This window comes from Neoarius graeffei, chromosome 2 (assembly GCF_027579695.1).
Source record: "Neoarius graeffei isolate fNeoGra1 chromosome 2, fNeoGra1.pri, whole genome shotgun sequence".
Taxonomy (NCBI): domain Eukaryota; kingdom Metazoa; phylum Chordata; class Actinopteri; order Siluriformes; family Ariidae; genus Neoarius; species Neoarius graeffei.
The window spans coordinates 76,934,727-76,944,008 of NC_083570.1; the positions used below are offsets into that span (position 1 = coordinate 76,934,727).

The 9,282-nt window shown below is 37.4% G+C and overlaps 1 pseudogene; it reads left to right on the forward strand.

Moving 5' to 3' along the window:
• The first annotated feature begins 1,665 nt into the window (after nt 1-1,665).
• On the forward strand, nt 1,666-1,831 carry LOC132882292 (U2 spliceosomal RNA; annotated as a pseudogene).
• The last annotated feature ends 7,451 nt before the right edge of the window (nt 1,832-9,282 follow it).

A 9,282-nucleotide genomic window follows, 5' to 3' on the forward strand; every position in this document is an offset into this window, starting at 1 on the left:
GTAGTGCAGATAAAAGTTGCTGTTTCACAAAAATAGTTGCCAATTCATTGAAGTGGTACAACCCCAATTCCAAAAAAGTTGGGACAAAGTACAAATTGTAAATAAAAACGGAATGCAATGATGTGGAATTTTTAAATTTCCACATTTTATTCAGAATAGAACATAGATGACATATCAAATGTTTAAACTGAGAAAATGTATCATTTAAAGAGAAAAATTAGGTGATTTTAAATTTCATGACAACAACACATCTCAAAAAAGTTGGGACAAGGCCATGTTTACCACTGTGAGACATCCCCTTTTCTCTTTACAACAGTCTGTAAACGTCTAGGGACTACGGAGACAAGTTGCTCAAGTTTAGGGATAGGAATGTTAACCCATTCTTGTCTAATGTAGGGTTCTAGTTGCTCAACTGTCTTGGGTCTTTTTTGTCGTATCTTCTGTTTTATGATGCGCCAAATGTTTTCTATGGGTGAAAGATCTGGACTGCAGGCTGGCCAGTTCAGTACCCGGACCCTTCTTCTACGCAGCCATGATGCTGTAATTGATGCAGTATGTGGTTTGACATTGTCGTGTTGCAAAATGCAAGGTTTTCCCTGAAAGAGACGTCGTCTGGATGGGAGCATATGTTGCTCTAGAACCTGGATATACCTTTCAGCATTGATGGTGTCTTTCCAGATGTGTAAGCTGCCCATGCCACATGCACTAATGCAACCCCATACCATCAGAGATGCAGGCTTCTGAACTGAGCGCTGATAACAACTTGGGTCGTCCTTCTCCTCTTTAGTCCAAATGACACGGCGTCCCTGAGTTCCATAAAGAACTTCAAATTTTGATTCGTCTGACCACAGAACAGTTTTCCACTTTGCCATAGTCCATTTTAAATGAGCCTTGGCCCAGAGAAGACGTCTGCGCTTCTGGATCGTGTTTAGATACGGCTTCTTCTTTGAACTATAGAGTTTTAGCTGGCAACAGCGGATGGCACGGTGAATTGTGTTCACAGATAATGTTCTCTGGAAATATTCCTGAGCCCATTTTGTGAATTCCAATACAGAAGCATGCCTGTATGTGATGCAGTGCCATCTAAGGGCCCAAAGATCACGGGCACCCAGTATGGTTTTCCGGCCTTGACCCTTACGCACAGAGATTCTTCCAGATTCTCTCAATCTTTTGATTATATTATGCACTGTAGATGATGATATGTTCAAACTCTTTGCAATTTTACACTGTCGAACTCCTTTCTGATATTGCTCCACTATTTGTCGGTGCAGAATTAGGGGAATTGGTGACCCTCTTCCCATCTTTACTTCTGAGAGCCGCTGCCACTCCAAGATGCTCTTTTTATACCCAGTCATGTTAATGACCTATTGCTAATTGACCTAATGAGTTGCAATTTGGTCTTCCAGCAGTTCCTTTTTTTGTACCTTTAACTTTTCCAGCCTCTTATTTCCCCTGTCCCAACTTTTTTGAGATGTGTTGCTGTCATGAAATTTCAAACGAGCCAATATTTGGCATGAAATTTCAAAATGTCTCACTTTCGACATTTGATATGTTGTCTCTGTTCTATTGTGAATACAATATCAGTTTTTGAGATTTGTAAATTATTGCATTCCGTTTTTATTTACAATTTGTACTTTGTCCCAACTTTTTTGGAATTGGGGTTGTTTATTTAAAGCCATTGACTGTAGTGTAGTATCTTTTCTTATCACTTTATTATCTGAAATGTTCTCTAAATGAGGATGTTATATGAAACAGATTTTTAGAACAGGAAGCTGGAATAGGGGCTTGCTTTTTATGTTACACACATCAACCTAGTAGTGCAGTACCTCCCAAAAAAAAAGAAAAAAAATATTTCTTTCTTTAATAACAGCGCTCCATAGGCATAGAGTGTGGATACATTAATAATAAAAAATAATAATAATTAAAAAAAAACATCGAGTTGTTTTCTGTGCGTGCCTGCCACCATAGGAAACCCAACAACTAGTGAAGTGTGAAGTAGAGTAGAAGTCGGAACAGTATAGTTGTGAGTAACTTGTCGCTGTTGTTGCCTGACGTTTTGTACAACATAAGGAAACAGTATAGTAACTATAATAGTAAAGAAATAAAACAAAAGAGGCTGGCTATGATATGAGAAAATTCCACAACCCAGTAAGAGATGGGAGCTCGGCTTTTAGGCAGTGCCTAAATCTATATATTATTATTTTAACACATGGATAGTGCAGATGCAGTATGTCAGACTCACAGCTTTCTTCCCAGCAATGAAACCAGAGAGTGCCATTGCCTCTTGCTTAAGATTTATTGTGAATTAAACACAATATGAAAATAAACTACAGTTCTTGTCTTATATTTTAGCTTGTCACATTACCAATCTGGGCGGCATGGTGGTGTAGTGGTTAGCGCTGTCGCCTCATAGCAAGAAGGTCCGGGTTCGAGCCCCATGGCTGGCGAGGGCCTTTCTGTGTGGAGTTTGCATGTTCTTCCCGTGTCTGCGTGGGTTTCCTCCAGGTGCTCCAGTTTCCCCCACAGTCCAAAGACATGCAGGTTAGGTTAACTGGTGACTCTAAATTGACCATAGGCAGAGGTGGAAAGAGTACTAAAATATTATACTCAAGTACAAGTACTGTTACTCTGATGAAATTTTACTTAAGTACAAGTAAAATTACCAGACAAAAAAATCTACTCAAGTAAAAGTAAAAAGTAGATCATTTAAAATGTACTTTGAGTAAAAGTAAATTGTTACTTTTAACAATGGGTGTTTTCTGCCTCCATTGTGTTGTGCAAAAATGAAAAAGAAGAGGAAACAAGGATATATGTACATCTCAACCCAGATGTTTTATTTAAAGGAAGTTTATCAAATTGAATGCTTAGGATAATGCTGCATTAAAACTGAGACAAACAAAAAAGGTCAATACACACAGTCATGTCGTTTACATCGCCCTGACCACACACAAAGCATTGTACACGAAATATGAAAGTGAAATGTTGCACCGAAATCTCGTAGCTTGCCTGTGTGCACTGTGTGTTATTGAACAATTCAATTCAAACATTATTTGTTTTGCTTAGTATTCCTTTCTGGCCTGTTGGATGTAGAATGGTAGGAGGACTGATCACGTCAGGTTGGCGAGCTAACTTGCTTGCATGATTAGCCAACCGAATAACAGACTAGTTACCATTATGTTACAGTACCAACAGGTTGCTACTTCAACATTAGCAATGCCATCCACTATTTTTGGAATATAACCAGCCTATTGTCGGTTTTACTATGGAAAGGAAACATTATGCCAATGACAATACTTACCTCAACATGCTTGCGCAGATTAGACGTCGAATTTTTGTATGCTGCAATGGTTGTCTTCTTGGGCACACATAATCTGCATTGCATAATGAAACTGTCACCCCTTTTCTCTACGAAGCTGAAGTGATCACGTATGTAGGGCCAGGGGTGCACTTCATTACTGGAAGAAATTGCGTTTTCTGCAGGGTCGTCCACCACAGGTTCCTCGGTCTCCTCCATGTCCGCAGGGGCGCTTTATCAACACCCGTGGCCCAGGGGCTAGGCCCCTCATAGGCTACCTGTCAACCCTACCCTTACCGTTGGCCAGGAAAACACTCTTATTTTATTTGCAATACGTGTCAAGCATTTACAGTGTAAGCGCATAATTAGCCTAGAAGCCTACGATAGGTTACATTTGGCTCAGCGTAGCTGCGCAAGGCCCACGCTCACATCGCTCAACACATCTGACCACAGAGGGAGAGAAGAACGTGCGCATTATCATTACAGAGCCGGTTCTGATTATTACCACGGACAGGACAGTGATACTGCGTAACTTTCACGCAGGGGCATGGCCAGAGATAACCACACAAGCGCGCGTGCGTGATAATGTAGACCTATGTGTAAACATAAAACACACACACCTACAGACAAGGCCTTTTAAAAAATAAAATACATAAAAATAGCTCGGCGGCATGAAAACAAACATTCACTGCAAGTCAAGGTACTTGGCTCGGCGGCCACATGAAACGTAAACACCATGGACAGCGGCCAAACTCATAACTCTACAGACCAAAATACACGAAACCGAGTCCTACTAGGGTCTATTTTACCGATCTATGTTCAAGCATCATGCAAGTCTTCCTTCTCCTTGAATTAGACCGTGCATTCAACTGCCTTTTTGACATGACTGCATCGAAATACCACTCAACAATATTTCACGCACTCCATCAAGAAAAAAGTTAAACATGATGAACACAGGCATACTGTTTTGAGCATACGATTTTTTAAACAGAAACTAGCTACATCAAAGTCCTTCAATAAACCCATCCTTTAGCGCAAATGAGCTTAACCTAGTTCAAAGCATGACGCTAGCAGTAGCTGCATAAGGCAAAATCACGTGGGCCTTTCGTCAACAACAAGCCACGGCGGGCAAACATTAATAATCAAGTGTCCTTACCTTAAAACGTTGTCTTGACCACAGAACTTCTCAAGTATTTCACTTAAATCCACACGGGTTAACAACACACCCAACACAGCTAGCGAGAAATGTGGATCTGCGCTAGCTTTGTATTGCTATTCCCTTCAGTATGCTTACTCTGTCTGCTGCCCGAACTGTGAAAATTATAGGCTACAATCTTTTCATCAATTTCTTCAGTAGATGCCGTTTTAGACATTTTATTATCCCCATAGAAATATGCTATTATACTAACAGGATTATAACCCATACGAAAAAAAAAAACAGTAAAGAACTTATAAGAATTTACCACTGTCTTAGTAGTAAATCCTTATAAACATAAGGATAAATCCTTATAAGGATTTATAAATAAATATATATGCCATGTGTGATTTACTCCTGAAAGTGGCCCCTTTTGCATTTTCCTCATACAATTTTTTTTATGAAAATCTAGTATGTATGAAGTGAACATTGTGCATGGTTTTTACAGATAATGTGTATGATGAATTACACCATCTTTGTATGCTTCATGTAATGTTTGTAGTTTTAAATTATATTTTACAGTTTAAAATGTACATGCCTTTTATATGTAAATCCACACAAACATATATGTTTTTGTTTGAATTGTGGATGTATCGTAAAGGTATTCTATGATGGCTCTCTATGTTTTTTATATGTCAACATTACATTGAAAGTAATTGGTTGACATTTTAAAAACATAGATAAACCTGAACAATTCATACAAAAAAAACCTCTTCTATTTTTACATTTATAGTAATTGATCGACATATAAAAACATCTATAAACCTAAAGAAGTCATACAATAAACCTGTCTTTTTCAGTAGGTTGACATATAAAAAACATAGAGAGCCATCATAGAATACCTTTACGATACATCCACAATTCAAACAAAAACATATATGTTTGTGTGGATTTACATATAAAAGGCATATACATTTTAAACTGTAAAATATAATTTAAAACTACAAACATTACATGAAGCATACAAAGACGGTGTAATTCATCATACACATTATCTGTAAAAACCATGCACAATGTTCACTTCATACATACTAGATTTTCATAAAAAATTTGTATGAGGAAAATGCAAAAGGGGCCACTTTCAGGAGTAAATCATACATGGCATATATATTTATTTATAAATCCTTATAAGGATTTATCCTTATATTTATAAGGATTTACTACTAAGACAGTGGTAAATTCGTATAAGTTCAAATCACACGACACGTATTCAAATCACAACTGATTTATTTTACTGTTGGACAGATCATAGCATATCTAGCCTAGCTGCACATAGCCTAGCTGCTGGTAGGCTGATCACTGATAAGTAGCTGATATTCTGAACAGATTGTTGATCCTTACCTTAAAAAAGTCTGTGACTTTAGGCAACGATTCACCATGCACAATGTTCACTTCATACATACTAGATTTTCATAAAAAATTTGTATGAGGAAAATGCAAAAGGGGCCACTTTCAGGAGTAAATCATACATGGCATATATATTTATTTATAAATCCTTATAAGGATTTATCCTTATATTTATAAGGATTTACTACTAAGACAGTGGTAAATTCGTATAAGTTCAAATCACACGACACGTATTCAAATCACAACTGATTTATTTTACTGTTGGACAGATCATAGCATATCTAGCCTAGCTGCACATAGCCTAGCTGCTGGTAGGCTGATCACTGATAAGTAGCTGATATTCTGAACAGATTGTTGATCCTTACCTTAAAAAAGTCTGTGACTTTAGGCAACGATTCTATCATTACCTGCATCTCTCTCTTTTTTTCCTTTTATGCGCCCCGCTAACATGTGAACGCTTCATCTTTCAAAGTCTCTAAATTTGTGTCTCAGTAGTCTGCAGTCTTTGGCGCGCTTTCGTGCGTGACGTTCCATTTTGTTCCATTTTATTCTGGTACAGTTGTGGGTGTTCGTTTCGCGAACCACATCCACCATGTCTCTTACAGCAGGCTACTGTGCGCTCATTTATTTCTAACCTTATTTCTATCCATACATTAATGGAGTCCCACGATTCAGACAGTTTATTATTTTATTAATATTACAAGGCCCCTGATTAGCTGTGGCCCAGGGGCATGAGCCCCCCGAAGCCCCCCCCTTAAAGCGCCGGTGCATGTCCGCCATCATCTGTGTGAGACTCGCGCGTGCGACAACTGTCCTTCCCGTGATTCATTTCCAGAACGCATTTCCCCTTCTCCGTTTTAGCCTTTTTTTATTTTTTATTTATTTATTTTTTTACTCAGTAACTGTTGTGATGTAAAATGTACCGAAGTACACTACTTAAAAGAAAACATACTTAAGTAAAAGTAAAAGTACACTCTTAAAAATAACTTGAAAAAGTATAAGTACACAAAAAAGCTACTCAAGTACAGTAACGCGAGTAATGTAATTCGTTACTTTCCACCTCTGACCATAGGTGTGAATGTGAGTGTGAATGGTTGTCTGTGTGTCAGCCCTGTGATGACCTGGCGACTTGTCCAGGGTGTACCCCACCTTTCGTCCGTAGTCAGCTGGGATAGGCTCCAGCTTGCCTGCGACCCTGTAGAACAGGATAAAGCGGCTAGAGATAATGAGAAGATGAGACATTACCAATGCCAATCAGCAGCAGACACATTCATAGGGTTTAAGAATGAGGTCAAGGCTGAGGTCAATGATGGTACTTACTGTAACCCACCTTCCCCACCATGAGCAATGTACACCAATTTGTCGGATTAGCGCCCTCACCTCCTGTGGAGGGTATGCACTCGCAGACAGAAATATGCAAAGATGTACATCAAAATAAGATGCAAATGCAGCTCCTAATATATAAATAAAACAGTTATTCCATGAAATTGAATTGTACATGAGCTGATAGCCGACAATGTGCATAGCGCTGAGTCGGCTATAAGCCACGTTTGACAAGATTGAGTGGAATAACTGTTTTATTATATCCACATTCACTTGATTTTGAGAAACAGAGCATTTTTATTTTTTGCAAATTCAATAAGTAAAAACTTTATACAAAACATCTGTCAGAATCATTTCCGCTTAGAATGTAAACAAACCGGTGAAATGACAGTAGCAATTTGTGAAAAAATGCTATAATAATTCTTGAAAAATAAAAAAAATACATGTTCTTACCATCAAATACTTTTATACCTTTTTTATTTTGGGGGTTTGTTTCTGAGTATTTTTATTTTGTCCTCAGTTGGTTCAGCAACATGCTCGGTCATTTTATTTTTCTCTACTCACAGTATATGAGCTGATAGCCTAATAGTCAAGTCGCCAATTAGAGCACACGATTGCTAATATCCAGTGACTGTGGATATATAAAATTTCATTTTAACCCTGCCTCTATACTTCCAGTGTATGGCACTTATTTGTGTGTTTGTGCCAAAATATAGATTTTCATTCCTTTGAATGTTTTTAATTTGTCAAGCATTGTAGGCAGTGCTGAACCAGGTCATCACTTTCTATTTTAATATTTTCTTGCTGCTTGGTTTATCTGGAGAAAGGGGCAGTTGTTTGAGACTGATTTGAAACAAAGCATATTGGAAATTCAAAACCTTTTCCAAATCCTATTTTCATAGTGTCTGCCCTTATCCACCTGAATTTTTTTTGATGAAATGCTGTTTCCCATGGGTACTAAATTCGCAACCATAAATCTTTATTTCCAGTTGCCCTTTCAAGCTGTCAGGCCATGGGGGAATTTGCCTTAGGGACCCTAACTTGATCTCTTTACCTTCCCATTTCAGCTCCCATGGGGACACTAAGGGCTTGCTCATTCTTCACCTTTACAAAATGAATCTTTATTGGTTTATTATAAGCCTGTAGTATTTGAGAGTGATGGCTGACATATGTACTTGATGACAAATCACAGAAATATATAATTGATTATAAATATATAAATAAATGAATGAATGAAAGAATACTGAAAATTACAAAAATGTAGTCTGATGTGCTGTATACATATTGTATGCCATTGTTGGTTGAACCACCTCACATTCATATGTTTTAATAATAATTTAATGCAAAAAAGCAAAACAAAAACAAAAAAAAACAAATAGAAATCAATTTGAATATTTTACAGGTATATTTCCATAAGGTCATATTTCAATGAGACATTGATGTAAGTGAGAAGTGATTGCTTTTCACCACACTGTTTTCTACACAAGAAAAAAGCCACTGAGCTTTCATAAGCACCTCTTATCGATTTTAGCCTTTCTTTCATTTCCCTTCACCATCCTCTAATTTGTATAGTTTTCCTAGGAGGATAGATAGCCAAAGCTGCTAGTCATATGAAGTGTACTATGTCCAAAGGTTCATATTTCCATAGGAACAATATAAAATATTTGTATTCCTTTGATTGTTTGACATGATCCTGATTCTTTTGTAACAAGGTTACAAATATTACAATTAAAGTATTTATAACACAATTATGAACAGATATATCAGCTTTGTATACTGGTGATGGTGGTGACTTCTGAATATCCCAACTTTTTTGGAAATGGGTTTTGTGTGTGCATGATATTCAACTCATTCAATATCATGTGAGCTGAATTGAATATATCTGATATACCACTCAATGCCAGCCAATATTATTTAAATATGTCACTCAGATCCATGATGTATTTTGTATATCTCTGGGAGATTTCAATGCAAGAGTAGGTAACGATCACTTAACATATGAAGGTACTACCAGGAAATTTGGCAAGAGTGATAGGAATGTTAATGGTGAACTCATGCTCAACTTTGTACTCAACATGAACTATGCATCACTCATACCTACTTTCGCCAACCAGTCAAAAAT